The following is a 25,959-nucleotide window of genomic DNA, read 5'->3' on the forward strand; positions in this document are numbered from 1 at the left end:
TAGGTCCATAGATTTCCTCCCTCAAACCAGCTTACCTCACACATAGATCATTAGCAACTCCGCCCTTACTCACATTATCACAGTCACAAGAGTGGTTAGGGAGAAAAGCACTAACCAGGGGAACTAAAACAGAGGCAATCCAGGCCAAGCTGGGCTGGTGGCAGATATCTTGCTCCTTACGCTCGGGTGCATAATGCGACTCACCACAGTGCCTTTTTCACAGACCCTTTTGAACGTTTCTCCACAGAATCCAACAGCTCAAGTTAGTTCATGACGCTTCAAGGTCAACAATCGTCAAGAGAAAAACATGCAATATGTCTTACAATGTTGGATTCCTTACAAACAGGACAAGGAGATAACCATGTAGACAAAACCAGAGCATTTGAAAACATCTGTATTCTACAAACACACCAGTGAATGCTATAAATAAGGTACTATGACATAAAACAAAATGAAAACTAGATGTGAGACTGTTCTCTTCAGTGTACAGACTTCATGGCAGTTGCTGCACACTATCTAGCTACTTAGATCTTTAACTCTCTGTTCTGTTAATACCAAATGAGGCCCAAGTGTGTCAACCTGTTTCCCACAGAAACCAAAAAGTCTACATGCATCTCTTTTCTCCTGTGCCCTTTCACCTTACCTGCTCCCAATTCTCCACCAACGTCCTCCTCTTTCTCTAATTATTCTCCTCTTCATTTTGCTTGGCCTTGCCCCCAAGCATGCAAGACAGAGAGTCCTAGAGGTCCAAGATTCTAGAGTGGCTGTTTGCAAGGCGGAGGAGATTACAGTAACTGCCACACTGTATATACTTCTGTGCAAAGAAAAAGGGACAGTGTTCAGAATGTCTCTCACATATAACAAGAGCTGGAGATGGCAGGATACCTGTGTGGCCCAAGGAACTAGAGCTAGCAAATTATGGGCCAAACAATTGCAACCAAAGGCTGGAAGAGGAAAGGTCTGCAACCAGCTCTGTCTCCTAGCTCTCTGGTATTTGCTGCCAACGGGCAGAGTCTATTTCGTGAAGCATCAAGCACTGAAAAGAAGACTCCTGCTGCTGGAAGGTGACAGGAAGTAACGTCCAATGCAAGATCAAGGCTTGTCCTCGAAGCAATGCCCATAATGGAAGAAAAAAAAAAAAGAGAAAGCGGAAGAGAAATGTTAAGTCGCAAGTCCAACCTGGCCCCCAGCCTAGCCCAGCCCAAGGAAGGTAGGAGTCAAGGAGAAGAAACTAAAAGAGAAGAGCCTTGGACCACAACATTCTCCACAAGGTACACTCAACAAACTTCACCCTACTCTTGAACCAAGTTACAAAAAGAGCTTCTTAATCCCTACTTTGGCTCCTTAAAAGCTGCTATCAGTTCACTCATTAGACACATATGATTTCAGAACAACTGTAATAGTTCAAACTAGATGGCTCTTTCCTTCCTAAGGATTATTAATTAAAGAAGATCTATATAGCTCTAAGTATATGATACATAAAATAGAATACTCTGTAGAATATAAGTAACTCTTAGTTCAGTGTATTAATGAACGTCTGTAAGAAATGTGGCAATGATTTCCCTAATGGAAGAGCCTGGGGGAGGTAAATCTGTCTTCTAGGATTTCCTCCCCAGAGCTCAGAAACTCAGGTGTTGTTTTAGCTCTCCTACACTCTCTTCACCCAAGCCCGCCTTCCTGTTGGGGATCGGACCTCCCTATTGGCTCTCTCATACCTTTCAACTGCCTGCTTTGTGACATCACTCTCCTACCAAACCTACTACCACTTGGTAGAGTCTTGGGGTTTCCGTGGAGCTGTTTGGACCAGTAACCAGTGACCTCTGTACTGGACACGTGCGCCGTTCAGCTGCAGCCACTCGGACATCCTCTAGTGTTGTCTCCTCATCCCTGGTACCTGCAGTGGATGCTTCCTCTTCTCTGACCATGTCAGGTAAGAAAAGAAACTTTGGAAAGTTTTGCGTTCGATTTCTTTTGCCCCTAAATTGAGTAGGAGATTCAAAATAGCATGGAATAATGAGGGAAAGTATTGAACTACACGTCTGGAGACCTAATTTCAGTTTTGACTTTGACGTTTACTATCTGTGTGACTTTGGACAAATCACTGGCTGTCTCACAAAGCCTGTTGCTTTCCTTAACTGTTACGTTAGGATACCACGTTGGGTTGATCACTCTGATCCCCTTCTTTTCCAGTATTGAGCCTTAAAGGGTACCCATGTAGAAAACGAAATCAGACACTTCTCAAGAGTGTTTCAACAGAAACATAGAAAAGTCAGGGGACATAGAAAACTAGCAATATATACCAAGATGTTTCATCTCTAATGGTCTCCCTCCACTAGGATTTCGACTAGTTGAAAAGAGAGAATAGGGAGAGAGGATGGAGAGTACTGGGCTCTACAGGGAGGCACAGAGTCGAGCGTAAGGAAGTTTAGGATGGTTTTCATTAGCACAGGCCAACAGGCACCAAGAGATGGGAGAAAATGTAAGAATGAAGAGGGAAAGCATAGAGGAGCTCTCAAGAAAAACGGAGTTTGCAATGGAATGCTGATGGGAACCAAAGATTTTCAATTAAAGCAGAAACAGCACAGAGGGAAACCTGCTCAGAGCAGGGCAAAACCAAGTTGATGGTAGCAAACCCTTACATTAACAGACTAAGAAGGAAAGTAAGGCCAGAACAGGGGATCACCAGGAAAGGCAGCTTATCAGAAAAGTCATACTCCGTTTTCTTTCTTTTATTGCCTCTCTGAATACAGTTGGCCACTTGACAGTTTTGAATATAAACATTTTAGAAATACGTTTTAGAAATGATGCCTCCTATAAACAAGCAACCACAGTGGTTATCTAGGGGGCTGCTTTTCAGTGTTTTATTCTTTCTAATTTTTAAACTAGGTAGACATTTCACCAATTCAACATTTTAAGTGATATCTTCTAAATTGAATCAGAAGGACTATTTTCCTTGGTGTGATATGTAGGTTCTAAGGCAAGGCTGCTTTTCATTTTTACAGTTATTTCCTTCCTAACACAGAGAGCACATTGATCAACAGCCATCGTTCGCTTGTAGATCTTAGCTACCGAAGAAGAAGAAGAAGAAGAAGAAAAAGTCAAGCCCCACATCTCTAATTCCCCCCACTTAGGGAATTCCCTGGCGGTCCAGTGCTTAGGACTCGGTGCTTTCACGGCCAGGGCCACGCGGCGCGGCCAAAGAAACAAAACAAACAAACATCCACGTTTATCGAAAACCATATTGTGGAGTCCTGTGGATTTTCTTACATTTGAAAATCTTTTTTAATTGGATTCTAGGCATGATGGTTTTTTGAGGTTTTGGGATGCCATCTTCTTGGATGCTGAAGATGATTCTAATCTAAGTTCTAGGATAAATCCAAAAACCTTCCTGATACATTTTAAGCTTCCTTTCTGCTTATTATATAAGCTATATTCATTGAAATATATATTTCTCCTAGGCTTAATACCTCTTACTTGCTGGGTAAAAATATGAAGGAGCACAATAATGAAACTCTTTTACACTTATTATTTTGCTGTCTGCTTCGTACCGGTTTTCATTGAAATACTTGTCTATATGTGTTGTGGCTACCTATACATGCACATTTATTGCATTCTGTTGCTTGTTATGCATTTTTTACTGACATACCTTCTCTGTCTGTATGCATTGGCTAGGAATTCATTCACCTCTATCACCTCCATCGTGTCTTCTGGTTAATAGTATTCACTAAAATAGAGTGGGCAAAATTCACTTTCATAATATTGCATGGATAGTACAGAATGCCATTTGTTAGTAAATTCATTAGGCTTCGATACTTGCCACATACCTCAGTTTTCATTAATATCTATGGATTTCTTTTTCGTTAACGTAATATGCTTGTCATGATTTTTCTTTGTCTTTCTAGAACTTATTGTATCTTCCTCCATATAAATCATACGCAATAGATCAGCTTATTCATCTATTAATTATTACTGCTATTATTATTGGTGGTGGTGTTATAACCACTTTATAGGTGAGGAATCTGAAGTAATCAGATAACTTTTCCCTTTCCAAAAGCACTTAAGAAATCCACTTTCGGGTAATCATTTTGAGGTAGGATGAGAAACCAGGCTTGAAGAGGGCAAAAATGACTCTTTCAATTCACCAGTTGGACTGAGCTGTACGTCACCTCTAGGTAATAGCGTGGGAACTGCACAAGCAAAGGGAGACACTGAAGACGACCATGGTAACAGCCGTACTGTTTTCTAATGGACAAAAAAAATGCCTATATTATAAGTTCTATTTCTCCTGCTTTCTGGCAGTATCATGCTCAGAGTGGAGTCCTGGCAAGGAAGTCAGGATACTTAGGTTCTGAAACCTGGTAATGATACTAACATAATGAGAGAACTTGAACAAGTCAACCCGACCTCTCTGAGCCTCAGTTTCCTTACTCACGAAATGAGACTGAGAACATCGAAGTTCTCTAAGGGCCTCCTAGTTCTAAAATGCTTCCAGTCTAGGAAATAGCATAGAAGTCAATACGAGTGCAGGCTGAAGGGAAAGACAGGGCAGGGAGAAGGTTGCTTCCAGCCTAGAGAACAATCTCTGAACCACACCACTTGGCTCTTCTGCCCGTCTGTGCCCAAGATGGGAGCACAGGCAGTTAATAGAGAAGAGTGGAAAACTGCTCAGTCCTTACAGCCATCATCAACTGTCTGATTTTGGGTTTCTCAGGAAGTAGTGATAGTAGAGGTGTCCTGATAGCAAGAACCTTCAGATGATGCCGTTCCTCAAACGTAGTGAGAATTTCTCAACCTCCCTGAGTTTTTCATGACCCTCTTGTTCTTACAGAAAATTTCCAACATCCATCTCTACTTGGAACTCTAAATTCTCTGCAGCATTCTCCTCCTGTGGTGAGCAATGCAACTTCCCTAACACGAAGTGTCTGCAACTTCTCCAGAGTCTCTGCCCCTGCCGTCAGTTCGGCATCGGCTACTGGTACCCCTTTCCAGACACTCATGGGTAGTGCCTACCTTTACCAACATTCTAGCACGACTATGTTATCTGGAGTTACTGACCACAGCCAGATCTCCACTTCAGCTGCTTCCTATCCAGGTGTTCTTGAGTGGGACATCACAGCAAGCACTGAAAAGAATTCTTCTTCACTCGGAGACTTTACTCTGGCACTCACTGACCGCCACACAGCTGCCTCCTCCATGTTTCTGGCAGCCCAGTATGATAAAACTTCAGACGCCAAGAACATGGTCCCTCTACATCCATCGCTTTCTGCCAGCCTTGCTCAGGGAACACCATCTCAGATTCCAAATCAGGGGCAGAGCCGCCTGCCACTTCCCTGCCAGGAAGGAAGCCAGGTATATTACTATAACCAAGGCACACTGGGGTCTTTACTGTATGGAGAACTTGGCTCCTGCCCGCAATCCTACGGCTCGGCGTCATACACAGGAAGTCGGGCCTCTGGGCAACCAGAAATGGGAATGGGACTGAAGGAGATTCAGCCCACAAATATCCGACCACCAGCTTCCACCTCTGCAGTCTGCCACCCTGTGTCTGCTCAACGCATCACAGAAACAAGTTTTCAAGGTGAGTATAACAAACGCCAGAGAAAGTTGAAGAATGAGGTCGGCACTCAAAAATGGGGTCAAATCGACAGCTGGGAAGGGGTGTACAGGCAGGTAGAATTTAGATCCTGAGCCTTTAATAACCACTACCTTCGCTCAGTGCCCTCTGTTTTTAGACTCTCTATGAGAACACCTAGGGCTTCCCTGGTGGCGCCGTGGTTAAGAATCCGCCTGCCAATGCAATGCGGGGGACACGGGTTCGAGCCCTGGTCTGCGAAGATCCCACATGCCGTGCAGCAACTAAGCGCATGTGCCACAACGACGGAGCCTGCATTCTAGAGCCCGTGAGCCTCAACTACCGAAGCCCACGTGCCTACAGCCCATGCTCCGCAACAAGAGAAGCCACCGCGATGAGAAGCCCGCACACCGCAACCGAGAGTAGCCCCCGCTAGCCGCCAACTAGAGAAAGCCCGTGCACAGCAATGAGAGACCCAGTGCAGCCAAAAACATAAATACGTAGAATAAATAAGTTCAAACAGTAAATAAATACATAAACATAAATTACAAAAAAAAGAACACCTAATGCAGGTGGGAAGGTGGGAGGGCCACTGTAGAGGTCATCTATGCTACATGTACAAGAACGCCGAGAGCACACCAATCGGTACCACACTTTTCACTGCTGTAGCCGATCGTTCCCCCTGTACTGCCACACTGTAGCACTCCCTTCCCTCATCTACTGCTATAGTCTCTTCGGAAGGTGTTTCAGAACTCTTGTTATGTGAGTGCCAGTTGAACTGTCCTCACTTCCTTCATTTATACCAGGATTGAAGACCTTGTGGTCCGAGATCCTGTCCAGAGAGCAAGCAGGCTAAGACTCTGTCTTTGTTGATGTATTTCATCAGCAAGGGCTCTACCCCCTCTCCTAGTTCATGGTGTGACGTGTTCTTGGCCTCTCGGGAAAGTGGGGAGAATGGAAAGGACCCTATATGAGAATGCTAGGCTTTGTAAAACATTTCAGGTTTTTAAAAATAAGACTCATTTTGTATTGGACTTATAACAGTCCTATGAAATACAAAGCGAGCCGAGAATCAGCGACAGGAAAGGCTCACCAGTAAGAATTACAACAGTCACCGCTTACCCCGTAGCATAGGGCACTGTCCATGATCCTTAAGAAGAGTTAGTAGAAATGCCTTGCCCATCTTGCCCCTGAACCCCTTGAAAGGTACACGACTGCTGTGTTGGTGTTTAGGGGGAGCATCTCACTTACCAGGGACTGACTTCTCCCTTGATCCCTTTGTAGGGATGGAGACCTCCCCCCTGGTGATGAAAAATTCCCTGGGATTGCAACCTCCAAGCCAGACGTTTTGTGTGACACAAAGTCAAGAACTCCCCAAGTCCTGCAGTAGCAGAAACAGCCACATACTTGAGAGTAACCCACCATCTGAACTTGGGGACATTTCAGTGACAGCTCCAGTCCAGAGTGCCAGGCGTCTCCTGGCCCTGCCTCCAGCTCCAAGCCAGGGACAAATAGAGAGTAAGCACGTGGATGATATCAAAACCAAGCTTTCAAAGCCTCTGGATGCCTACCAGATCCCAACAGAGAACCAAGATCCTCCACTACTCCCTTTAGGAATCCCTGATATTCACCAGCCGCTGGCCTGCACCGATCCCCTCAGCCAAGAGGAGCAGCCTGGTTCTGAAAATGCTGATCTGGGAGAGAACAGCCGGAGTCGTCAGGACCTAGGGACACTTGAAAATGGGATTGAACCTAGCAGTGGTCTTGCAGACATTACTACACTGGCGGAGGATATTCACCTTCCCCAGCTCTTTAATCCTTTGAAAGATCTTGATCAATCCCAAGGTCCCAACGTGATCAAAGCTAAAGACACCAGAGCCATTAAGGTGAATCAGGTGCAGGAAAAGCCAAGTGTCATAAAGGTTCCCTCTGATCAACCCAGGAAGAACAAACAGAAAGCCTCTGAGCCTATCAGTGGCGCTCCCAAGGCCAAAATCCAGCCAAAGAATCCAGAGTGCCTGTTAGGGGGAGAAGTGGTTACATGCCACGCTGCAGTCAGTGACAGGGCTCCTGTGAACACGGCCAAGCACTCTCAAGGCAAACCTCAGAAAGCTGCATCCAGAAAGATCAGCAAAACTAAGAGCCACGGGCAGGAAAAGACCAAAAGGACCAGAGGGAGAAACAAGGCTGAGGAGAACAAGCAGTCAGGGAACAAAGTCAAGGCAGAAGAGAAGCCAGCAATCCCCCACACGAAGCGAAAGGAACACCAAACTGAGCTTCTCCAACAGAGCTTTCAAAAGCCTCGAACCTCCCTTGGCGTGCGCATGCTGGAGTCTGTGAAGGTTCTTCATGCGCTGGGGAAGAAGAATGAGACGAAAACTGGGCTCTCTTCCTGTCGGCTCTTGGGAAAGTCAAGCAACCCCAAAGACCCCCAGCCACCCCCAGCTATCCAGCCATGGCGGCATACCCCACGTGAGGGGAAGGGTCCTGAGAAAACGCAAGTCCAAGCCCAGAAACCAGACAGCAGTGCTGAAACAGAGTGTCCGTCTCCAGCCCAGTATGAGCGGCCTCCTCCTGGGAAGGTCAAGTTGATACCTCTGCCTTTTTCTGCCTGGGACAAGCCTCAAGCTCGACCCGCTCCTCGGAGGCCACAGTCTCTGGCCTCACATCGGCCTGCTGGGGCTTACCGTGCCCAGCCTGGTTCTACTGACTCAGCTCAACCTGCTGCAGCCAATTCATCCCAGCCAGCTCCTGCCTCTTTGCCAGGCCCCGCCAAACCAGCTCAGCCAACTGTGACCAACCCAACCCAACCGGCTTGGCCCAACCATACCCAGCCTCGTGTCCCTCAGTCTGCTGCTCCTAGGCCTGCACCCTCCAAAACTTCATCTGGCGCTCCTCTCCAGCGGGAGCCTGTTCCCCCTGCTGTGAATAAGCGCCAGTCCCCACCCAAGCTCCAAACCCACTTTCTACTCCAAGACTTCAGCAAGCAACGAGTTCCATGGAGGGAACCCAACGTGCCTGAGCCAGTCATGTCAAAGCCCATCGAACAAGAGCAGAGGCCAGAGCGAGAGGCCATGAAGAGGCGGGCTCAACAACAACGGGAGAATGCTGCCGGATACACCTCTTCGGGCAAGCTGCAATTTTTCACCGAGAGGGAAAACGAAATGGAAATTGCCGACTACTACGGATACGTCAAGTGAGAGCTGCTAGGATTCTTGGTGCCACCTTGGCTACCAGCTGTTCTTCCATACACAGGTAAGACAGGTATAGAACTGAGTAAGTAAATGGAATACAATTAATAGACGAGTAACAAACCTTTCGAATTTTCAGATGCTGCTAACTGGGGCGTGAGAAAGGAAGGACTGAAAGTTGGATGGGAGAATGAAGGAAAGGGGTAAAAACTGAGCAAAGAGGAAGGAACTTGGCCCAGGGCTAGGAAGGCCAAAAGAGACGTATGGATTTAGGAAAGGAAGCAGGAGCGAGGATGAAATGGCAGAAGTAAAAAGCAGGGTCAGAGGTCTGGGTTGAAAGAACACAATTGGAGTAGAGTTGAAGGTGACAGAAGATGAGTCTAGGTTTACTAGGAGAAATAGAAAAAGTCTCTCGGGGACGCTGGCCTTAAGTCTCACAACCACCAGATAGGTATTTCAGAAAACAAGAGGTTCAGGACACATCTCTGAAAGGTCTGAGTTGCCTTATTCAGGTGTGACTGTAGTGGGGGAATAGGGAAATCTACCAGAGAAGTGGCTAGGGCTCAGAGTTATCCTAGGGGCAGCTGACGACAGGGGCAGAGCCAAGGGAACTGCTGGATCAGGAGGCCCACGAACAAAGCAGGGGCATAGCCGCCTGTCACTTCCCTGCCAGGAAGGAAGCCAGGTATATTACTGTAACCAAGGCACACTGGGGTCTTTACTGTATGGAGAACTTGGCTCCTGCCCGCAATCCTACGGCTCGGCGTCACACACAGGAAGTAGGGCCTCTGGGCAACCAGAAATGGGAATGGGACTGAAGGAGATTCAGCCCACAAATATCCGACCACCAGCTTCCACCTCTGCAGTCTGCCACCCTGTGTCTGCTCAACGCATCACAGAAACAAGTTTTCAAGGTGAGTATACAGACGGCAGAGAAAAGTTGAACAATGAGGTCAGCATTCAAAAATGGGGTCAAATCGACAGCTGGGAAGGGGTGTAGAGACAGGTAGAATTTAGATCCTGAGCCTTTAATAACCACTACCTTCTCTCAGTGCTCTCTGTTTTTAGACTCTATATGAGAACACCTAGGGCTTCCCTGGTGGCGCCTGCCAATGCAGGGGACACGGGTTCGAGCCCTGGTCTGCGAAGATCCCACATGCCGTGCAGCAACTAAGCGCATGTGCCACGACGACGGAGCCTGCATTCTAGAGCCCGTGAGCCTCAACTACCGAAGCCCACGTGCCTACAGCCCATGCTCCGCAACAAGAGAAGCCACCGCGATGAGATGCCCGCACACCGCAACCGAGAGTAGCCCCCGCTAGCCGCCAACTAGAGAAAGCCCGTGCACAGCAATGAGAGACCCAGTGCAGCCAAAAACATAAATACGTAGAATAAATAAGTTCAAACAGTAAATAAATACATAAACATAAATTACAAAAAAAAAGAACACCTAATGCAGGTGGGAAGGTGGGAGGGCCACCGTAGAGGTCATCTATGCTACATGTACAAGAACCCCGAGAGCACACCAATCGGTACCACACTTTTCACTGCTGTAGCCGATCATTCCCCCTGTACTGCCACACTGTAGCACTCCCTTCCCTCATCTACTGCTATAGTCTCTTCGGAAGGTGTTTCCGAACTCTTGTTATGAGAGTGCCAGTTGAACTGTCCTCACTTCCTTCATTTATACCAGGATTGAAGACCTTGTGGTCCGAGATCCTGTCCAGAGAGCAAGCAGGCTAAGACTCTGTCTTTGTTGATGTATTTCATCAGAAAGGGCTCTACCCCCTCTCCTAGTTCATGGTGTGAAGTGTTCTTGGCCTCTCGGGAAAGTGGGGAGAATGGAAAGGACCCTATATGAGAATGCTAGGCTCTGTAAAACATTTCAGGTTTTTAAAAATAAGACTCATTTTGTATTGGACTGACAACAGTCCTATGAAATACAAAGAAGGCCGAGAATCAGTGACAGGAAAGGATCACCAGTAAGAACTACAGCAGTCACCGCTTACCTCGTAGCATAGGGCACTGTCCGTGATCCTTAAGAAGAGTTAGTAGAAATGCCTTGCCCATCTTGCCCCTGAACCCCTTGAAAGGTACACGACTGCTGTGTTGGTGTTTAGGGGGAGCATCTCACTTACCAGGGACTGACTTCTCCCTTGATTCCTCTGTAGTGATGGAGACTTCCCCGCTGATGAAAAATTCCCTGGGATTGCAACCTCCAAGCCAGACAGCTTTCCTATGGAATGACAGAGAACTTGTCAAGGTGAAACACCAGTCTGCGGGAGAAAGGGAGGAAGAGAATGATGGAAATCGTTTCTGGGAAACTATTTTTACATTATGTGTTGTTTGTTCCCGGTAAATAAACTGAAATCTTCTTAACAGTACAACAAAATCTAAACCACTAAAGCCAACAATACAGGAGTATAACGTTCGACAAAAATTTCTTTGGCTGCGCAGCATGTGGGATCTTAGCTCCCCAACCAGGGATTGAACCCACGCCTGCTGCATTGGAAGCGCAGAGTCTTCACCACGGGACCACCGGGGAAGTCCCAGGACTATCACTTTTAAAGGAGAAGGTACAAACCCCTCGGTTCTATGAACTGGAGATTTTTAGTAAGAAGTCAATATATTTGTTGTTAGGCACATTTTATGTTAGGCTGTCTCCCTGCACAGGATGCAGGCGCCTTGAGAATGGAAGTCATATCCCTCTATAGTACGTCCCTCTTCTTTCTGCTTTGCAGTTTGCTGCTCCACTTGTTCAACCCCACCTAGTAATAACCTATACTTCCCTTGTTCCTGTTTTCCCATCTGGAAAACAGACAAAAGGCAACCAAACAACGCAAAGGTCTCAACAAATAAGGGATATCCAAAACCAGAGATGGCCAGAACTTCTGTACCCCTGATGAAATAGTCCTCATACAAAACCTGATAATCAAATTCCTTAATGCTAGGAATCACAGTGAAAAATAGTATCTGAACTGACTTCTGTCAGATGAGTGAGAACTAAGGTTAATTCAGTGTATCTGAAGCATAGAAAGTGAGGGCAAAAGTGGCACAAGATGGGGCTAGAGAAGCAGAGAGGATTCTAGACCACGCAGAGTCTTAAAGGCCAACAGTGTGTTTTCTATTCTCAAAACAATGTTTGTGAGCGATGTTTATGAGCAACGTTCCAACTTGCTTTGAAGGTTTCTTGTGTGAAGAGTGGATTGGAAGGAAACAAGATATATGGACACTAGTTAGGACCTAATCGCAACAGACAGGCAAGTTCAGTATTAGGAAGTTGAGGAAGAGCTGGCTGACAGATTCCAAAGAAATTCAGGAGATGAACTGAAGCGGGCTTAATGGGGTAGGAGATGGAGGAAAGGAAGGTCTTAGGGAATTCAAGGGTTTACTGCACACATGAGCAAAGTCTCAAAATTAATCATTTGAACGTACAGAGGCGGATCTCCCAAATGACACCGGTTAGGAAGCAACGGTACGCCCTTTAGAATTCCTAGAGACAACACAAATCAACTGTTTCGATGGAAAATTCGGCGGGACTCTTGATTTCCATGGGAATACAGAGAAAAGAGACACTGATCTGGCTTGCAGGTATATTTAGGAAGCTGTTAGCCGGACATCACCTACTAGTATCATGTAAGTAGGCCGTCCGAAGTAGGAAGCTTAGGGGAAAAACCTGGAGGAAAACTTAAAAGCTTAAGCCACACCTCTACACTACACCACCTTTCACAATTTCTTCTCAGATAAGCATCATCCCCATCAGTGAAGAAACTCGTACCTCATAATAGGAAAAACAGGCCTAAAGATTCAATGTGTGTCTTGGGAGGTCCCATCTATGCGATATCTTCCTGGGACCAGAAAAGGCCCCAGGAAGATCCATCTCTGCACCCCTGAAAGCTTACCACCAAGGAAAATGACTAGGTCCATAGATTTCCTCCCTCAAACCAGCTTACCTCACACATAGATCATTAGCAACTCCGCCCTTACTCACATTATCACAGTCACAAGAGTGGTTAGGGAGAAAAGCACTAACCAGGGGAACTAAAACAGAGGCAATCCAGGCCAAGCTGGGCTGGTGGCAGATATCTTGCTCCTTACGCTCGGGTGCATAATGCGACTCACCACAGTGCCTTTTTCACAGACCCTTTTGAACGTTTCTCCACAGAATCCAACAGCTCAAGTTAGTTCATGACGCTTCAAGGTCAACAATCGTCAAGAGAAAAACATGCAATATGTCTTACAATGTTGGATTCCTTACAAACAGGACAAGGAGATAACCATGTAGACAAAACCAGAGCATTTGAAAACATCTGTATTCTACAAACACACCAGTGAATGCTATAAATAAGGTACTATGACATAAAACAAAATGAAAACTAGATGTGAGACTCTTCTCTTCAGTGTACAGACTTCATGGCAGTTGCTGCACACTATCTAGCTACTTAGATCTTTAACTCTCTGTTCTGTTAATACCAAATGAGGCCCAAGTGTGTCAACCTGTTTCCCACAGAAACCAAAAAGTCTACATGCATCTCTTTTCTCCTGTGCCCTTTCACCTTACCTGCTCCCAATTCTCCACCAACGTCCTCCTCTTTCTCTAATTATTCTCCTCTTCATTTTGCTTGGCCTTGCCCCCAAGCATGCAAGACAGAGAGTCCTAGAGGTCCAAGATTCTAGAGTGGCTGTTTGCAAGGCGGAGGAGATTACAGTAACTGCCACACTGTATATACTTCTGTGCAAAGAAAAAGGGACAGTGTTCAGAATGTCTCTCACATATAACAAGAGCTGGAGATGGCAGGATACCTGTGTGGCCCAAGGAACTAGAGCTAGCAAATTATGGGCCAAACAATTGCAACCAAAGGCTGGAAGAGGAAAGGTCTGCAACCAGCTCTGTCTCCTAGCTCTCTGGTATTTGCTGCCAACGGGCAGAGTCTATTTCGTGAAGCATCAAGCACTGAAAAGAAGACTCCTGCTGCTGGAAGGTGACAGGAAGTAACGTCCAATGCAAGATCAAGGCTTGTCCTCGAAGCAATGCCCATAATGGAAGAAAAAAAAAAAAGAGAAAGCGGAAGAGAAATGTTAAGTCGCAAGTCCAACCTGGCCCCCAGCCTAGCCCAGCCCAAGGAAGGTAGGAGTCAAGGAGAAGAAACTAAAAGAGAAGAGCCTTGGACCACAACATTCTCCACAAGGTACACTCAAGAAACTTCACCCTACTCTTGAACCAAGTTACAAAGAGAGCTTCTTAATCCCTACTTTGGCTCCTTAAAAGCTGCTATCAGTTCACTCATTAGACACATCTGATTTCAGAACAACTGTAATAGTTCAAACTAGATGGCTCTTTCCTTCCTAAGGATTATTAATTAAATAAGATCTATATAGCTCTAAGTATATGATACATAAAATAGAATACTCTGTAGAATATAAGTAACTCTTAGTTCAGTGTATTAATGAACGTCTGTAAGAAATGTTGCAATGATTTCCCTAATGGAAGAGCCTGGGGGAGGTAAATCTGTCTTCTAGGATTTCCTCCTCCCCAAAGCTCAGAAACTCAGGTGTTGTTTTAGCTCTCCTACACTCTCTTCACCCAAGCCCGCCTTCCTGTTGGGGATCGGACCTCCCTATTGGCTCTCTCATACCTTTCAACTGCCTGCTTTGTGACATCACTCTCCTCCCAAACCTACTACCACTTGGTAGAGCCTTGGGGTTTCCGTGGAGCTGTTTGGACCAGTAACCAGTGACCTCTGTACTGGACACGTGCGCCGTTCAGCTGCAGCCACTCAGACATCCTCTAGTGTTGTCTCCTCATCCCTTGTACCTGCAGTGGATGCTTCCTCTTCTCTGACCATGTCAGGTAAGAAAAGAAACTTTGGAAAGTTTTGCGTTCGATTTCTTTTGCCCCTAAATTGAGTAGGAGATTCAAAATAGCATGGAATAATGAGGGAAAGTATTGAACTACAAGTCTGGAGACCTAATTTCACTTTTGACTTTGACGTTTACTATCTGTGTGACTTTGGACAAATCACTGGCTGTCTCACAAAGCCTGTTGCTTTCCTTAACTGTTACGTTAGGATACCACATTGGGTTGATCACTCTGATCCCCTTCTTTTCCAGTATTGAGCCTTAAAGGGTACCCATGTAGAAAACGAAATCAGACACTTCTCAAGAGTGTTTCAACAGAAACACAGAAAAGCCAGGGGACATAGAAAACTAGCAATATATACCAAGATGTTTCATCTCTAATGGTCTCCCTCCACTAGGATTTCGACTAGTTGAAAAGAGAGAATAGGGAGAGAGGATGGAGAGTACTGGGCTCTACAGGGAGGCACAGAGTCGAGCGTAAGGAAGTTTAGGACGGTTTTCATTAGCACAGGCCAACAGGCACCAAGAGATGGGAGAAAATGTAAGAATGAAGAGGGAAAGCATAGAGGAGCTCTCAAGAAAAACGGAGTTTGCAATGGAATGCTGATGGGAACCAAAGATTTTCAATTAAAGCAGAAACAGCACAGAGGGAAACCTGCTCAGAGCAGGGCAAAACCAAGTTGATGGTAGCAAACCCTTACATTAACAGACTTAAGAAGGAAAGTAAGGCCAGAACAGGGGATCACCGGGAAAGGCAGCTTATCAGAAAAGTCATACTCCGTTTTCTTTCTTTTATTGCCTCTCTGAATACAGTTGGCCACTTGACAGTTTTGAATATAAACATTTTAGAAATACGTTTTAGAAATGATGCCTCCTATAAACAAGCAACCACAGTGGTTATCTAGGGGGCTGCTTTTCAGTGTTTTATTCTTTCTAATTTTTAAACTAGGTAGACATTTCACCAATTCAACATTTTAAGTGATATCTTCTAAATTGAATCAGAAGGACTATTTTCCTTGGTGTGATATGTAGGTTCTAAGGCAAGGCTGCTTTTCATTTTTACAGTTATTTCCTTCCTAACACAGAGAGCACATTGATCAACAGCCATCGTTCGCTTGTAGATCTTAGCTACCGAAGAAGAAGAAGAAGAAGAAAAAGTCAAGCCCCACATCTCTAATTCCCCCCACTTAGGGAATTCCCTGGCGGTCCAGTGCTTAGGACTCGGTGCTTTCACGGCCAGGGCCACGCGGCGCGGCCAAAGAAACAAAACAAACAAACATCCACGTTTATCGAAAACCATATTGTGGAGTCCTGTGGATTTTCTTACATTTGAAAATCTTTTTTAATTGGATTCTAGGCATGATGGTTTTTTGAGGTTTTGGGATGCCATCTTCTTGGATGCTGAAGATGATTCTAATCTAAGTTCTAGGATAAATCCAAAAACCTTCCTGATACATTTTAAGCTTCCTTTCTGCTTATTATATAAGCTATATTCATTGAAATATATATTTCTCCTAGGCTTAATACCTCTTACTTGCTGGGTAAAAATATGAAGGAGCACAATAATGAAACTCTTTTACACTTATTATTTTGCTGTCTGCTTCGTACCGGTTTTCATTGAAATACTTGTCTATATGTGTTGTGGCTACCTATACATGCACATTTATTGCATTCTGTTGCTTGTTATGCATTTTTTACTGACATACCTTCTCTGTCTGTATGCATTGGCTAGGAATTCATTCACCTCTATCACCTCCATCGTGTCTTCTGGTTAATAGTATTCACTAAACTAGAGTGGGCAAAATTCACTTTCATAATATTGCATGGATGGTACAGAATGCCATTTGTTAGTAAATTCATTAGGCTTCGATACTTGCCACATACCCCAGTTTTCATTAATATCTATGGATTTCTTTTTCGTTAACGTAATATGCTTGTCATGATTTTTCTTTGTCTTTCTAGAACTTATTGTATCTTCCTCCATATAAATCATACGCAACAGATCAGCTTATTCATCTATTAATTATTACTGCTATTATTATTGGTGGTGGTGTTATAACCACTTTACAGGTGAGGAATCTGAAGTAATCAGATAACTTTTCCCTTTCCAAAAGCACTTAAGAAATCCACTTTCGGGTAATCATTTTGAGGTAGGATGAGAAACCGGGCTTGAAGAGGGCAAAAATGACTCTTTCAATTCACCAGTTGGACTGAGCTGTACGTCACCTCTAGGTAATAGCGTGGGAACTGCACAAGCAAAGGGAGACACTGAAGACGACCATGGTAATAGCCGTACTGTTTTCTAATGGACAAAAAAAATGCCTATATTATAAGTTCTATTTCTCCTGCTTTCTGGCAGTATCATGCTCAGAGTGGAGTCCTGGCAAGGAAGTCAGGATACTTAGGTTCTGAAACCTGGTAATGATACTAACATAATGAGAGAACTTGAACAAGTCAACCCGACCTCTCTGAGCCTCAGTTTCCTTACTCACGAAATGAGACTGAGAACATCGAAGTTCTCTAAGGGCCTCCTAGTTCTAAAATGCTTCCAGTCTAGGAAATAGCATAGAAGTCAATACGAGTGCAGGCTGAAGGGAAAGACAGGGCAGGGAGAAGGTTGCTTCCAGCCTAGAGAACAATCTCTGAACCATACCACTTGGCTCTTCTGCCCGTCTGTGCCCAAGATGGGAGCACAGGCAGTTAATAGAGAAGAGTGGAAAACTGCTCAGTCCTTACAGCCATCATTAACTGTCTGATTTTGGGTTTCTCAGGAAGTAGTGATAGTAGAGGTGTCCTGATAGCAAGAACCTTCAGATGATGCCGTTCCTCAAACGTAGTGAGAATTTCTCAACCTCCCTGAGTTTTTCATGACCCTCTTGTTCTTACAGAAAATTTCCAACATCCATCTCTACTTGGAACTCTAAATTCTCTGCAGCATTCTCCTCCTGTGGTGAGCAATGCAACTTCCCTAACACGAAGTGTCTGCAACTTCTCCAGAGTCTCTGCCCCTGCCGTCAGTTCGGCATCGGCTACCGGTACCCCTTTCCAGACACTCATGGGTAGTGCCTACCTTTACCAACATTCTAGCACGACTATGTTATCTGGAGTTACTGACCACAGCCAGATCTCCACTTCAGCTGCTTCCTATCCAGGTGTTCTTGAGTGGGACATCACAGCAAGCACTGAAAAGAATTCTTCTTCACTCGGAGACTTTACTCTGGCACTCACTGACCGCCACACAGCTGCCTCCTCCATGTCTCTGGCAGCCCAGTATGATAAAACTTCAGACGCCAAGAACATGGTCCCTCTACATCCATCGCTTTCTGCCAGCCTTGCTCAGGGAACACCATCTCAGATTCCAAATCAGGGGCAGAGCCGCCTGCCACTTCCCTGCCAGGAAGGGAGCCAGGTATATTACTATAACCAAGGCACACTGGGGTCTTTACTGTATGGAGAACTTGGCTCCTGCCCGCAATCCTACGGCTCGGCGTCATACACAGGAAGTCGGGCCTCTGGGCAACCAGAAATGGGAATGGGACTGAAGGAGATTCAGCCCACAAATATCCGACCACCAGCTTCCACCTCTGCAGTCTGCCACCCTGTGTCTGCTCAACGCATCACAGAAACAAGTTTTCAAGGTGAGTATAACAAACGCCAGAGAAAGTTGAAGAATGAGGTCGGCATTCAAAAATGGGGTCAAATCGACAGCTGGGAAGGGGTGTAGAGACAGGTAGAATTTAGATCCTGAGCCTTTAATAACCACTACCTTCTCTCAGTGCTCTCTGTTTTTAGACTCTATATGAGAACACCTAGGGCTTCCCTGGTGGCGCCTGCCAATGCAGGGGACACGGGTTCGAGCCCTGGTCTGCGAAGATCCCACATGCCGTGCAGCAACTAAGCGCATGTGCCACAACGACGGAGCCTGCATTCTAGAGCCCGTGAGCCTCAACTACCGAAGCCCACGTGCCTACAGCCCATGCTCCGCAACAAGAGAAGCCACCGCGATGAGATGCCCGCACACCGCAACCGAGAGTAGCCCCCGCTAGCCGCCAACTAGAGAAAGCCCGTGCACAGCAATGAGAGACCCAGTGCAGCCAAAAAAATAAATACGTAGAATAAATAAGTTCAAACAGTAAATAAATACATAAACATAAATTACAAAAAAAAAGAACACCTAATGCAGGTGGGAAGGTGGGAGGGCCACTGCAGAGGTCATCTATGCTACATGTACAAGAACCCCGAGAGCACACCAATCGGTACCACACTTTTCACTGCTGTAGCCGATCATTCCCCCTGTACTGCCACACTGTAGCACTCCCTTCCCTCATCTACTGCTATAGTCTCTTTGGAAGGTGTTTCAGAACTCTTGTTATCAGAGTGCCAGTTGAACTGTCCTCACTTCCTTCATTTATACCAGGATTGAAGACCTTGTGGTCCGAGATCCTGTCCAGAGAGCAAGCAGGCTAAGACTCTGTCTTTGTTGATGTATTTCATCAGAAAGGGCTCTACCCCCTCTCCTAGTTCATGGTGTGAAGTGTTCTTGGCCTCTCGGGAAAGTGGGGAGAATGGAAAGGACCCTATATGAGAATGCTAGGCTCTGTAAAACATTTCAGGTTTTTAAAAATAAGACTCATTTTGTATTGGACTGACAACAGTCCTATGAAATACAAAGAAAGCCGAGAATCAGTGACAGGAAAGGATCACCAGTAAGAACTACAGCAGTCACCGCTTACCTCGTAGCATAGGGCACTGTCCGTGATCCTTAAGAAGAGTTAGTAGAAATGCCTTGCCCATCTTGCCCCTGAACCCCTTGAAAGGTACACGACTGCTGTGTTGGTGTTTAGGGGGAGCATCTCACTTACCAGGGACTGACTTCTCCCTTGATTCCTCTGTAGTGATGGAGACTTCCCCGCTGATGAAAAATTCCCTGGGATTGCAACCTCCAAGCCAGACAGCTTTCCTATGGAATGACAGAGAACTTGTCAAGGTGAAACACCAGTCTGCGGGAGAAAGGGAGGAAGAGAATGATGGAAATCGTTTCTGGGAAACTATTTTTACATTATGTGTTGTTTGTTCCCGGTAAATAAACTGAAATCTTCTTAACAGTAAAACAAAATCTAAACCACTAAAGCCAATAATACAGGAGTATAACGTTTGAAAAAAATTTCTTTGGCTGCGCAGCATGTGGGATCTTAGCTCCCCAACCAGGGATTGAACCCACGCCTGCTGCATTGGAAGCGCAGAGTCTTCACCACGGGACCACCGGGGAAGTCCCAGGACTATCACTTTTAAAGGAGAAGGTACAAACCCCTCGGTTCTATGAACTGGAGATTTTTAGTAAGAAGTCAATATATTTGTTGTTAGGCACATTTTATGTTAGGCTGTCGCCCTGCACAGGATGCAGGCGCCTTGAAAATGGAAGTCATATCCCTCTATAGTACGTCCCTCTTCTTTCTGCTTTGCAGTTTGCTGCTCCACTTGTTCAACCCCACCTAGTAATAACCTATACTTCCCTTGTTCCTGTTTTCCCATCTGGAAAACAGACAAAAGGCAACCAAACAACGCAAAGGTCTCAACAAATAAGGGATATCCAAAACCAGAGATGGCCAGAACTTCTGTACCCCTGATGAAATAGTCCTCATACAAAACCTGATAATCAAATTCCTTAATGCTAGGAATCACAGTGAAAAATAGTATCTGAACTGACTTCTGTCAGATGAGTGAGAACTAAGGTTAATTCAGTGTATCTGAAGCATAGAAAGTGAGGGCAAAAGTGGCACAAGATGGGGCTAAAGCAGAGAGGATTCTAGACCACGCAGAGTCTTAAAGGCCAACACTGTGTTTTCTATTCTCAAAACAATGCTTGTGAGCGATGTTTATGAGCAATGTTCCAACTTGCTTTGAAGGTTTTTTGTGTGAAGAATGGATTGGAAGGAAACAAGATATATGGACACCAGTTAGGACCTAATCACAACACACAGGCAAGTTCAGTATTAGGGTGTTGAGGGAGAGCTGACAGATTCCAAAGAAATTCAGGAGATGAACTGAAGCGGGCTTAATGGGGTAGGAGATGGAGGAAAGGAAGGTCTTAGGGAATTAAAGGGTTTACTGCACACATGAGCAAAGTCTCAAAATTAATCATTTGAACGTACAGAGGTAGATCTCTCAAATGACTCCGGTTAGGAAGCAACGGTACGCCCTTTAGAATTCCTAGAGACAACACAAATCAACTGTTTCGATGGAAAATTCGGCGGGACCGGTGCGTTTTTTCACTCCAACTTAGCTCCAGTTCCTATTACTCACATCTTCTGTGCCAAAACAACACAGCTGGAGGAACTGAAGGGGATTCCGTTTTGGTAATTAAGGAGTGTCCCCAACACTGACAGTCCCATCTTAAAAAGCACTCCCTCTGCATTTTACCCGAGGAGCAATGGCCAGAGCCTCCCTTTGAAAACGATGGGCAGAAATGAGAACATCACACACTGTCCCTTTCAGCTACTGTGAACTGAGCCGCGAGACGACCAATACCCCCTGGCACAGCGCGGACGGGCCAGCGCGCGGGGGCAACAGGGACAGGAGACAGCACAAGAGACGAAGCCCAGGCCCAGGGGCCAAGGCCTATTACCTTTCCGGCATGTGCAAAACATAAAACAGAAGCAATATTGTAACAAATTCATTAAAGACTTAAGAAAAAAACAAAAATCAGATGCTAAAGTGCCTACTCTAACCACTATACTATATTGCTTCTATAAAACAAGCACTAAACCTCAGATACAGAAAAAAACCCTTTTCGTGTCCTCACACCTAGGTCAAAATTACAAAGCGTTAATTCAGGAGACAGAAAGGGAAGGAATAAATCTGAATGAATCTGAGTCAGAACACAGTGCTATATAACCTTAGGCAAATTCCACAATACCCATGCCTCAACATGGCAAATTCCACAATACCCATGCCTCAACCTCCCTATCTATAAAGGAGTTAACCACACCAGCGCTAACCATTACTTGCCTCCTGGTAGCTTGTGAGTGTTAATTAATATTTGTAATAAATACACAGATCATCAGTTGAAAGAAACAAGGAAAACTACAGCGTTATTATTATTGCCTTGTTGCTAGAGCTAAACACCACAAATCAACATAAATAACTTATGTACACCAAGAATGTAGGGTTTGAATATGTACTTTGAAAGGCCATCATATAATTAGTTGTTTCACCTCTAATTGCTTTTCCTTTTTTTTTTTTTTTAATTTAAAAAAGCAATACAGGGACTTCCCTGGTGGTTCAGTGGTAAAGAATCCGTCCTGCAATGCAGGGGACGCGGGTTCGATTCCCGGTCGGGGAACTAAGATCCCACATGCCGCGGGGCAACTAAGCCCTCGCACCAAACTACTGAGCTCGCACACCTCAATGAGGTAGCCCACGTGCAGCAAACTACAGAGCCCACGCGCTCTGGAGCCTGCACGCCACAACTACAGAGCCCACGTGCCACAACTAGAGAGAGAAAACCCGCACGCCACAACTAGAGAGAAGCTCTCATGCTGCAACGAAGAGCCCGTGCGCCGCAACGACAATAAAGATCCCACATGCCTTAACGAAGGTCCCGCGTGCCGCAACTAAGACCCAATACAGCCAATCAACCAATCAATCAATCAAGTGGGGCGGGGGGAGCAATACAGGAATTTCCCTGGCAGTCCAGTGGTTAAGACTCCAAGCTCCCAATGCAGGGGGCACGGGCTCGATCCCTGATTGGGGAACCAAGATCCCACATGTGGCACAGCGTAGCCGAAAAAAAAACAAAAAAAGCAACACATACCCTACGGCATTTATCCCAGAGAACGCATGTTCGCACAAAAAAAGGTACACAAATGTCCACAGCATCTCTATCAGTAATAGTCAGGAAATGGGAAAAAAAACTCAGATGTTCTTCAATGGGCAAGTGATTAAACAAACTGAAGTACAGCCAAACCATGGAATACTACTCAGCAATTAAAAAGAAAGCGGCACTGGGACCTCTCTGGTGTTCCAGCGGTTAAGACTCTGCACTCTCAATGCAGGGGGCCCAGGTTCCATCCCTGGTCAGGGAACTAGATCCCGCATGCTGCAACTAAAGACCCGCACAGCCAAATAAATAAATAAATAAATATTTTTTTTAAAAAAGAGGAGCACTGTTGATTCATGCAATTTGGATGACTCTCCAGGGAATTACACTGATTGAAAAAGGCCAATCCAAAAGGTTGCATACTGGGAATTCCCTGGCGGTCCAGTGTTTAGCACTCAGCACTTTCACTACCTGGGCTGGGTTCAATCCTTGGTCGGGGAACTAAGATCGCACAACCGGCAGCGCAGCCAAAAAAAAATTTTTTTTACTTAAAAAAAAAAAAAGGTTACACACTATATGATTTTATTCACATAACATTCTTTTTTTTTTAATTAATTAGTTAATTTATTTTATTTTTGGCTGCGTTGGGTCTTCGTTGCTGCGTGTGGGCTTTCTCTAGTTGCGGCGAGCGGGGGCTACTCTTTGTTGCAGTGTGCGGGCTTCTCGCTGCGGTGGCTTCTCTTGTTGCAGAGCACGGGCTCTAGGCACGCGGGCTTCAGTAGTTGTGGCACGTGGGCTCAGTAGTTGTGGCTCCCGGGCTCTAAAGCGCAGGCTCAGTCGTTGTGGCGCATGGGCTTAGTTGCTCCGCGGCATGTGGGATCTTCCCGGACAAGGGATCAAACCCATGTCCCCTGCAATGGCAGGCAGATTCTTAACCGCTGCGCCACCAGGGAAGTCCCACATAACATTCTTGAAATGACAGGTTGCCAGGGACAGATAGGGCCGGGGGAGTGGGAGACGGGCCATCTTCCCCAGGGGGTATTTTCCCTTGATCATCTGCACAAAAACTTTATTGCAACTTTATCCACTGCACTATCAGATCATTATGATTTGGTGGGGAGTGGGGGAGCAGCAGTGGCTATAAAATGGCATCAGGAGAGATCCTGTGGGATGGAAATGTTCTCTATCTTGACTGTGTCAATGGCAATACCCAGGTTGTGACAGTATACTATGATTCTGTAAGATGTTACCATTGGGGAAAACTGGGTAAAGGACACACAGGAGCTATCGCACTATTATTTCTTACAACTGCATGTAAACCTACAATAATCTGGACACAAAAAGTTTAATCAGAAATGAAGGCAACACATGCCTCTTGTAACAAGTAAAACAATAGTCTGTGGTCAGTCTCTTTCTCTACCCGTCCCATTCCCTCCCTCTTGAGATAACCATGCAAACTCACTGCTCATACAAACAGGCATGCATTTAATACTTTCTGTTTACTGTATCAAAATGGGATCATACATACTACATATTACCCTGCAGCCTACCTTCTTCACCCATCATCCCTATATCATAGAGAGCTTAAAAAAAAAAAATTTTTTTTTAAGTGCCAAGCAGGATGGCAGGTATAGAAAATTTTCTGACTAGGGCAAATCTGACAAATGTTTACCGTGCTAATGTGCCATAGCTCAGCCAGGTGCATTCAGTGAGAGCACAATATGCAAGTAGCATTCTAAAGAGATCTGCAAAAAATGCAAGGTCTTCAGCAGCTCTTCGAGGATCCCATCCCCCTCTCTGCCTCCTCCATGGAACCATCCCATGGAGGTTGAACAGTTTAACTCCATTTGCCCCTCCTGCTGTTTGTGCTTTCGTTGTATACTTCTGTTCTACATCTCCACAAGACATTATTATTGTCACTTATTTACAAAATAACATATAAATATAAAGGTGTATGTACCTGGGTATATGTACATGTATATATTAGACACACACACACTTTAAGTGCTCTTTGTTCTTTCCTGCAGTTGTGTTCTTTTTTTTTGGGGGGGGGGGCAAGTTTTTATATTGGTAAAGTTCTGTACTACTAGAAATATAAGATTTGAAAAGAAAAGTGAGACTTGAGGATCATCTGTGGAGCTTATCCTCATTCTCCTGCTGACGCATTATGTGTTTATAATTTGAGAACTGCAGATAAATACAAACTGGTCTTCTCCATACTTGCTCACTAAGGAATTCCTCATTTCTAGGAAACGTCTATTTCAAGGAAAGGAAACAAACAAAAACACCTAGTGCACTAGATGATTAAAAGGTACACATTTTATAGCCTGAGTTCGAGAAAAAAATTACCCAAGAAACGGCCTTTTTCCCTAGGAGCCAGCTTCTACTAGGGGAGTCTAGGGTTCTCTAGGCAAAGAAAAAAAACTTGCCAGTTTAAACAGAATAACAGAAACGTTCAGCCAATCAAATATACAGAACTCATCACTTGCAGTGAGGAATGAAAGGCCTGTATCAACAGAAAAAATAAATGGCACCGGCAACGTCTGCAACAGAAAACAAACAGGAAATCCTTTAAAAAGCCAAAATTGCAAAGACAGATGAACAGGGTATGAAATTACACGCCGGGCAATGCACCTGTTAAAGGAAAAGAGGCGCACACCAAGTCTGAAGTCTTAAGAATTCGGTGTTTAACACTACTTCTGCATGCTGCCCAGCAGAAAACTCGGGTCCTGGCTTAATCCACAACGCACACTTCATTTAAGGAGGTGAACTGCTTGGTCTGACTCAGTTTCTTATTCTGTAAAATGAATGCAACACAGCTGTCGTGAGTCCCCAAAGAATTCTGCACAAACGCTTTGTAACTCCAAAGTGCTGTGCAAATCAGAGCAGCCCTTCTCTCCTTCACATTCGTTGGACTTAGAATTTCAGAAGTTTAGCTGAAAATATAGACGACTCGGAAGCAAGGGACTGAGAGTGGCCCACACAGGTGGAAAGAAATGCAGAAACTGGAGCACCTCATACAAACCGCAAGAGACCACGTTCACGTGCACACGTTATCAGTAACAGAAAACGCCACCGGTAGCAACTGTAAACCACTGAGAGGACCAGCAACGACATGTGTCCAAATCCAGCCGGCAGCACAGCCTCGTCGGCGGCAATGCCTTAAACACAGCTCCCCGCACTCCGCGGCCTAACAAGATCCACTTTTTCCAAAAAGTTTAGCAACTTGCCAAGTACACTGGCGTAGTTCACCTTTTTTAAATGCTAAGCAAACATGCAGGGGAGTTGAGACAATCAAGGGAATGTTCAGCCTTCCTCAAAAATAAGATCCAGGAAATTCACGTTTTGCTTGAACAGTTTCATGTCTAAAACTGATCACAAACCTCTGTTTGATGTTGTTTTCTCGCTGCTGGCCAATGAGCCCGGGAAAGAGAACCAATTCTTTCAAACAGGGAGGGCTCTCTGCACTCTTCAGCTAAACCAGCGAGGCTTTACCACCGTCACGTTTAAAATAATGA

The 25,959-nt window shown here is 45.2% G+C and overlaps 1 protein-coding gene across 6 annotated transcripts in view; it reads right to left on the reverse strand.

Annotated features, from left to right (window-relative positions):
* The window catches only part of LOC309621411 (uncharacterized protein), a 402,030-nt gene that overhangs the window by 154,544 nt on the left and 221,527 nt on the right, over positions 1–25,959 (reverse strand). Inside the window, exon 9 of one of the 6 annotated variants that reach the window (XR_014239996.1) lies at positions 19,564–19,582. The exons of 4 other annotated variants lie outside the window; for them this stretch is intronic. The gene's annotated coding sequence lies outside the window, so the exon portion shown is untranslated. Of the gene's footprint in view, positions 1–19,563; positions 19,583–19,603; positions 19,623–25,959 lie in introns of those variants that run through there. One more of the 6 variants, XR_014239997.1, reaches the window with a different exon arrangement.

Source organism: Balaenoptera borealis, assembly GCF_965194805.1.
Source record: "Balaenoptera borealis genome assembly, contig: HAP1_SCAFFOLD_419, whole genome shotgun sequence".
NCBI classification, from domain to species: Eukaryota; Metazoa; Chordata; class Mammalia; order Artiodactyla; family Balaenopteridae; genus Balaenoptera; species Balaenoptera borealis.